We start from the raw sequence: 8,811 nt of genomic DNA on the forward strand, positions 1-8,811 counted from the left end.
ATTTTTAGCCTTTCAACTATAATTTTTTTTGAATATATATCAATTTTCTATCAAAACCCAATATGTACTAATTGGGGTGTACATTTTAGCTCCTTCATCGAATTTTACAGCAACTTAGTTTTTTAGAAACTAGACTCCATTCTACACACTTTAAAAAAAAGTTTTGATTTTAGATTAGTTTTCAATCATTTCTAGGGGGAGCACACCAATATTTCACATTTTTTGGATGTGTCCAATTACAAAACTCATTAAAAAAAATACACATTATAAAATTACCCAAAAAATCTAGAATAAACTACACAGTGTTAGGTAACTTTTGACCAGAACGATTAAAGAATTTCAAAAAAAAAGTATAGCACTATGTTACATTTTTTTCTAAAAAAATAGTACCACTTTTTGTGGCCCTCTTTTTTGATGACCTAAAACTAAATCATTTTGAAAAACAATTAGTAGTTTAGAAACTAGATTCAAAGGATTACTAATTTATTTTTGTCATATCTTAAAATTTTGAACATAACTATCTTCGAATTCTTATCAAAGTTAAGAAATTGTTGATTTCAGAAAAAATAATAATAATAATAATTTTTTTTTAAAAAGTGGCCACTTATACCCCCCCTTTTGGCACCACAACTTGGTGCACTTATCCATCACCATATTATATCTTTGTTAGAAGTGATGAAGCATATTAATGTCTTAATTTTGATATAGTTTTTATAGTTTGGACTTACTCTTTGTGCTTTGTCAAAAATATTTCCAAAACATTTGTGAAAACTCTTGTTAACTTTTGCCTAAGGTAGCTATAACTTATTAAACCTATGGGTCATGTGTATGACATACTTTGTTTGATATTATACACAGAATGTAGTTATTCATATAAATATTTTAAGCTATGTACTAATATCTAAATAAGAGTAGGAATCTTATCTTGCATATGTGTTTAAATGCTTCTAACCTTCAGGAAATGAAGAGCGATGCAAAGGGTAGTGATTATTGCATTAAAGGAAGAGGAATGAGGGAGACCGATCATAGAAAGGAAAGTGTAGTTTAGTTCCTATGGACAAGCCACCCCTAAAGAGGAGTTACTATTCCAGAAAATCTAGGAAGACCCGACTTGCTATATTTCCTACAAGTTGTTATTCTATTTCTTAGTAATAAATGTACTATGTCATGGTTGATCTTCTACCTTCTTTTTTGGCAATGTTTGTTCAAGACTTTTATTTCATGTTTTTAATGAGTATCCAATCCTCTATATAATGGATTTGGATCATCTTAATAAGAAAGAAATGAGAAAATAGACAATGTTGGTTTAAGATTCAGAAGTTACTCTTTTTCCTATTCGTCATGAATTATTCAGTTGATGTAATTAAAGAAGGATTTTAATGAAAGAGTGATTTTGGAATACTTGTTGTGTTCCTAGTTAGTTGAACCAACCAAGGGGGCCCACTTGGGAGGTGGAATAGATTTAGGTAGAGTAGAGTCATTCCTTGAAATTCCCTATTTTCAAGATAGATTTACTATATTAGTCCTACAACATTGTTACTGTGAAAGTTCCTACAGCACTTGCAAAAAATGATCATGGTGGATGTTTTGAGTTATTAACTAGTTTAGATTCATTTTTCAAAGCTTTCTATAGTTATCTATTATTATTCCAAGTGTGTTTTTTATTTTGTCACAATAGTATAGATTCCTTTCATGCATTTTACTTTCCTACAACATAGGTGTTAAGACTCTTAAAGGAACTTAGTGAGCATACTGTGATGACCCATTTCAAGTCCTACGTCCTTGGGTTGACAATTCAAGTGTATTTCATGATGGAATAGGTAGTCTTCAGAATAGATGTAGTATCCTTAACGAATACAATGGAGTGGTTATCTTCATCTACTATGAAACCTTTACATTTTTTGGTGTCACTGTCGGGGATGGTGTCAAATTGGGAACCTTCATGAGTCCTTTATTTTTAGATTAGTTTGTCAACTAAAAAATGCAAAGTTGTGGGCTTGATTAACAAATCACCAATTCATTGCATTCATCAAAGAGGAAGACAATGAGATGAATATGGGAGATTTCTTCCATGGGATTCTATTAATTTGAACAAAGAAATTGAAGAAGAAGCTAAGTTGCCTTTTGAGGATGCAAGTCTTGATTTTCATATAGGATCTTCCTCTAAAGAAGAACCCTTGGATATAAGTGGTCTTCAGCCTTTTGCTGAAATTTTGGCCAGCTTTCTTGATATTTTTGGTCCAAATTCACCTATTGTTAACAATCCCATAGCCAAAGTTCCTTTCCAGTAGCAACCCCATAATCAAATATCTCTAGTAATGGCACAACATGCTTTTCCATTTCCTCTCCCAAGACTCATAACCATTGCTAATCTCAAAAATATACCCGTAGTTGCTCTTCCAAAGTTCTATGGCCTTACAACTAAAGGTCCTAATACTTTCTTGTTTGAGTTTGACATACTCTATTGTAGCTTTGACTATGAAATTGATGCCCATAAGCTCAAGTTATTTCCAGCAACACTGAAAGAATCAGCCTTACGATGGTTCATGGGCTTAGGAGCCAATGCAGCAAGTACCTAGGATGAAATGCAAACTCTATTTTTGGAGAAATACAAAGAGTATTGCAAGGAGAATGATCCAAGGGGAGATGATATCTTTAGAATATCACAAAAGGAGGATGAAATATTAGAAGACTATGTTTCATGTTTCTTATATACACTACAGAAGAACCCCCCAACTTATACTGGTGGAGGATTCACAGAAACTAGTCTTCTTGGGAGGGGTGAAAGATAATTGTTTGGAAGCACTAGACCTGATTGCTGGTGGTGATGTATATCAATCTTCTTGGGATGACCTCTAGAAAATTTGTCTTAACTACTCAAGGTCAACTATGAAGAAAGGCAAAGGAGACCAGTCCATAGCTGCTAAAGAGATCAGTTAGGGTATTTCAAAGCTTGAGATATCTAATCTACTCTCAAATTTCAAGCAAGACATCATAAATTATGTCACTACACATCTCAACACAATGACTACAAAGAAGAAGCATGCAAAGGCTAAGGTATAGTTAGCTAAGTACTATCCACACTGTTGGAAGTAGAAGAAAGATTGTCAATGCAAATTGGTTGCTAGTGTAGAGAACCAACATCTTCCAACTGAGTACATCAAGATAGAAGGAGAGGATGAGCAGGTATTCTTCATTGCTCAACACCAGCCATGGGCCTAATGTCAAGGTATGCCTCAATACCCTTTACAAAATTCAAATCTATATGGTAATCAATGGAAAAACTGTAGTGCCCAATGTCCTCCACAATATAGTCAAACTAATTGGAATAATGCTTGGCAAAATAATCTAGAATAGCCTCAATAGCCTCAGACCTCCCAACCTTCCTAGCCAAACTAGCAAAACAACTAGTGGTCTAACCAACAAAATAATCAATGGTAGAATTGGCAGAACCAATGGCAACCACCCCAAGGGAATTGGTAGTCTACATACCAATGGAGAGGACCTCGACAATGGCCTAACCAAAATTTTGGTAATCCACAACTACCAACTCTAGTCCAAAAACCTGCACTAATGCCACCACCTACAAGTTTTGGACCTTAGAAGTAGAATCAGTTTCTTGCACAACCTTAGCCAAATCCAAATAACCAACAGCCACAACAACCCATGTATTTTGTTGATGCTCAAGAATACCCTGCTTATGCTCTAAATGTTCCAGATATACATTTGAGATCTAGTACAACCCTACCAGCACCTAAACCACCTCTCATAGCTAAAATACCAAATACTCTTGTAGCATCAGAACCCACAACTTCTCTGCCACAAATAGTTGATCCAACCAATGTAACTAGCTTAGCTCAAACTCAAACATCAGTTGAACCTCCTTTTCCACAAAAGCTCATATAAAGTAAACCTACAAAAATAGAGGAACAATCCTTTGACATCATTGATTAGCTAAAAAAAATACATATCCAAATTCCTTTATTCCAAGCTATTAAAGATGTTCCTATTTATGGCAAAGTCATCAAAGAATCCTGTCTAAAAAAGCCTAGGAGAAAGAAAAAGGACCCAACCATAGTCCATGTTGTAGGACAATTGGTTGATATTATGTTAGGAAAATTGGTTATTCCTAAATTTTTTATCCAAGAAGTTTAGTTGTGAATCTGATTATAAATGGTCAATCTATTAAAAATACTTTGATTGATCTTGGTGGTGTTGTATATATTACAACTAAGGATACTATGAAAAAGCTAAATATAGAAGGATTAAGGGCTACCCAACAATTCTGTAACTTGTAGATAGTTCTATTGTCACTCCTAGTGGGATGATAGAAGACATAATAGTAACCCTAGACTCTCTAGAGTACCCTATAGATTTCATGATTCTGTCCCCAAAAGTGAACTTATCTGGTTACCCTATTATTTTAGGATGACCATGGTTAGCTATAGCTGATGCAAATATAAATTGTAGGTTAGGGAGTATGACCATATCAAATGGACAGGAAACAAAGAAATTTGGCATGTATCCTCCAGCACAACCCCAACTAGATTTAAGCACATCTATATGGCTAGATTTAGGGGATGGAGAGGAAGAGTTAAACTCTATAGCATAGCTTATGATGTTACATAAAGAAACTTTTCTAAAGTTATAGGAAGAGGATTCAGTAATTCAGAGTATTTCTAATAATACTTGTGTGGTAGAAAAGCATGTATCTGACAGTTCTATGTTGGAACTAACTACATATGAGGAATTTAATGAGAATTGTTTTCTACCTAAGGAGCCAAACATTATCCATCAAATTTTACCATGACAACTAGATACAAGTCCAATATTTAAAGCTACTATATTTGATCTCACAACTATTGTTGAGTTGTCAAAAGGTCATAATCTCCATGCCAATCACAAACTACCTTCCAAACAAATGAAACAATTAACAGAGCTTCTTCAAAAACATGAAAATATTTTTGCATGGGACTATAGGGATATAAAAAGGTTAAGTCTTACATTATGCATTCATAGAATATATATCAATGAAGGGTGCCTACTACTCTATCAAACCCATAGGAGGATTAATCCAGCACTCAAAGAAATAGTTAAAATTGAACTACAAAAGTTGCTTGATGTTGGTTTTATATACCCTATATTTGATAGTAGATGGATCTCACCTCTGGTTATAGTACCTAAAAAGGGAGGGAAATGGTGGATTTGTGTAGATTATAGATAATTGAATAAGGAAACCAAGAAGGATCACTTTTCTTTCCTCTTCATATCAAGTTCTGGACACTCTAGCTCGTAAGAAATATTTTTCTTTCCTAGATGGGTACAGTGGTTGTAATCAGATAAGTATAGCTCCAGAAGATAAGGATAAAACCACATTTACATGCCCATGGGGAACTTTTTCATATTTTGTCTTGCCATTTGGCCTGTGTAATGCTCCAGCAACATTTCAAAGAGCTATGATCAACATTTTCGATAATATATCGCATGACTACATGGAAATATACATGGATGATTTTATAGCATTTGGAGTCACCTTTGAGGAAGCCTTAATAAATCTTCAAAAGGTTCTTTTCTAGTGAAAAGAACATAATCTATCTCTCAATAGTGATAAATGTTTCATGCTCATGCAGGAAGGAGTGGTGCTTGGTCATTTTATATTAGCCACAAGAATACAAGTAGATCTGACTAAGATAGAGGTAATTCTATCATTGCCCATACCTATGAAACCAGAGGATGTAAGATCTTTTTTAGGTAATGCTGGCTATTATAGGCATTTTATCAAATATTTTAGTAAAATTGCTAGTCGTTTGTATACATTGTTGACTAAAGAAGTTGAATTCAATTGGACACCTGCATGTAATGAAGCCTTCCTGCAGCTTAAGGAACTCCTCACCACAACATCAATTCTGAAGGGAGCAAATTGGTCAATTACATTTCATATCCATACTTATGCATTAGACTATGTTTTAGGTGTTGTATTAGGACAAAAGCCTACTAATCTTGAAAATGCAATCTACTATATTAGTAAAAACCTTCGTGGTCTTGAACTAAATTACATAGTAATCGAGAAAGAACTTTTAGTTGTAGTTTATGCATTGAACAAATTCAAACATTATGTAATTGGATATTCTATTTTTGTTCATACTGACCACTCAGCTATAAGGTACTTAATGAACAAACCTATTGTAACCAGTAGATTGGCAAGATGGCTCTTGTTGTTGTGGAAATTTGATATTACCATTGTTGTTAAGCTAGGAAAGTCCAACATAGTTGTTGATTATTTGTCCAAAATGCACATTGTTGATGAAGATCTTACTCCAATTGAAGATACCTCTCTAGATGAGCATTTGTTCCACATAGCAACTCATACACCATGGTATGCAGACATAACACACTATCTTGCTACAAATCAAATGCCCCCAAACTTCTCTCACAAAGACAAGAGGAAGCTAGTAGAAAAATGTTTTCATTATTCATGGATAGATAACAATCTCTTCTATACTAGACCAGATCAGGTCATGAGGAGATGTGTTAGAGAGGATGAGATATATGACATACTACATGCCTATCGCAATGAACCATGTGGAGGCTATTTTTTAGGAAAAGGAACAACACTGAAGGTACCTACAATTGGATATTATTGGCCAAGATTACATAAGGATGCAAAAAATTATAACACCAAGTGTGACAAATGCCAGAGGATGGGCCAACCAACCAAGTTAGATGAGATGCCACTCAATCCACAAATTATTGTAACACCCTTTGATAAGTGGGGTATGGATTTATAGGTCCAATTGACTCACCATAAAATGGAAATGCTACATCTTAGTATGCATAGATTATTTAACTAAATGGGTGGAGGTTAGGGCAATGAAAAATGCCATAGATGAGAAAGTAGCTAAATTCTTATATGAGGAAATATTTACCCGCTATTGAGTTCTAGAGAACTTGTCACAGATCAAGGCACCCAGTTCACATCAAACTTGATCACTGAAGTTATGAAAGAATACAACATAAGGCACTAAAAATCCAGTCCTTATCACCCTCAGGAAAGTGGGCAAGTAGAGGTCACCACCAAAGAAATTGAAGCCATTCTGACCAAGACAGTGCAAATACATAGGAAAGATTGGAATAGTAGGTTAACTGAAGCTATCTGGGTATACCGAACTATATGGAAGACAAAAAATGGATTCACTCTATTTGAACTTTTGTATGGCAAAGCAACAATTTTTCATATTGAATTTGAACAAAAAACACTATGCACTACTTTGGAATTGAACATCAGTCTTCCTGCAGCACAATAATAAAGACTTCTCGACTTGAACTTATTGGATGAAATAAGAAAGATAGAATTGGAAAGAATAGAGATCATTCAGCAACAAAAAAAGAAGTGTCATGATGCACATATCAATAATAAAAAATTCCAAGTGGGAGACTAGGATCTCCTATATGATTCTCATTTCAAAGAGAATATAGGGAAGTTGCAGACTCAGTGGCTAGGGCCTTATGAAATTCAGTATGTATTCAATAATGGAGCAGTCAAACTAACCACCATTGATCCTATCTAGTTCAAATTGCTTGTAAATGGCCATAGGTTACATCTCTATCATAACCATAAACCAAAGATGAGTTCTTGTAGCGGTTCCAACTAAACAGTTTACTAGCTCCTATGAACACAATTCTTGTAGTAGAGGGTACTAACCTTCATCCTATAGTTGTACCATGACAAACCCTCAACAACATAATAAAACCTCATCTAATCCAAGGTTCATTCTTTCATTCATTTTTCTTTCTTTTCTTCATATCAACTCATCTCATTTCTTTATCTATCATCCACTCACACACCACGTAACCCATAAATTCTATTTTTACTATTTTCAATAAACCATATCATCAACACAATTTTTATTGTCATCAAACTTTGCCACCTCATCAATTTACATGTGGAAGTACACTCTAAAATTTTTGGGTACAATATTTTTACTCTTTATTCATTTTTAGTGCACAAGTTTCAATATTTATATATAATACTGCATTAGATGTATCATATAAGCCTTAAGCTAGTTTTTCATTCCTATGCCAAAATGTTTAAGTGTGGACATTTGTCAAAATTTGGTGGGAGATGAGAAAGTGTATTAATTTCCAAATGTCATCTCCACATCACCTTAGTCGTGTCCATATTATAAGTTGTACTTTGTGTTAGTCTGATTTTAATTTTTTAAAATCTTTTTGTATCTGTCGTACCTTTTCATTGCAATTTTGAGAAAGATCTCCACTAATTGACATGCTTGAAAAAGGACTATGATTTACTACAAGAACACTTCTAGTTAAACCTTGATGTCCTTCATAATTAATTGTATCATTATTTTACATACCAAACATAATGGAGTCTTGTTAAGAGAATGTGGTATCAGCATTTATCAGAAAGATCAATTTGAAATTCTGAGAAGAGGGTATTTGAAGAAGTGTTAAAGGGGTAAAACTTATCAGGATGGTGAGAATAGAGAAATTTGAGGCTAAGAATTTTTAAGATGGGAGGATAGTTGCAAAGACATGAGCCAGTTGTTCATAGTATTTTACTTGCGGACGTAGAAGCAGTCTAATGATTTCATGCCTGTGGATGGCTTGGCTACTTCCTATAGTTAATTGAGCTCAATGAAGAAGTAGCAATGGAGTTCAAGAGAACATTTTATGAAGGGGAAGCCACAATATGGGGATCACTATTGAGGAGTGGATAGAAAAGGTCAAAAGACTACCAGCTAATGGGGAGCATTATCTGAATGAACATGATGCCAAGTCATTATGGGCATA

Source organism: Cupressus sempervirens, chromosome 1, assembly GCF_028749045.1.
Source record: "Cupressus sempervirens isolate cs-2001-9-10 chromosome 1, ASM2874904v1, whole genome shotgun sequence".
Taxonomy (NCBI): Eukaryota; Viridiplantae; Streptophyta; class Pinopsida; order Cupressales; family Cupressaceae; genus Cupressus; species Cupressus sempervirens.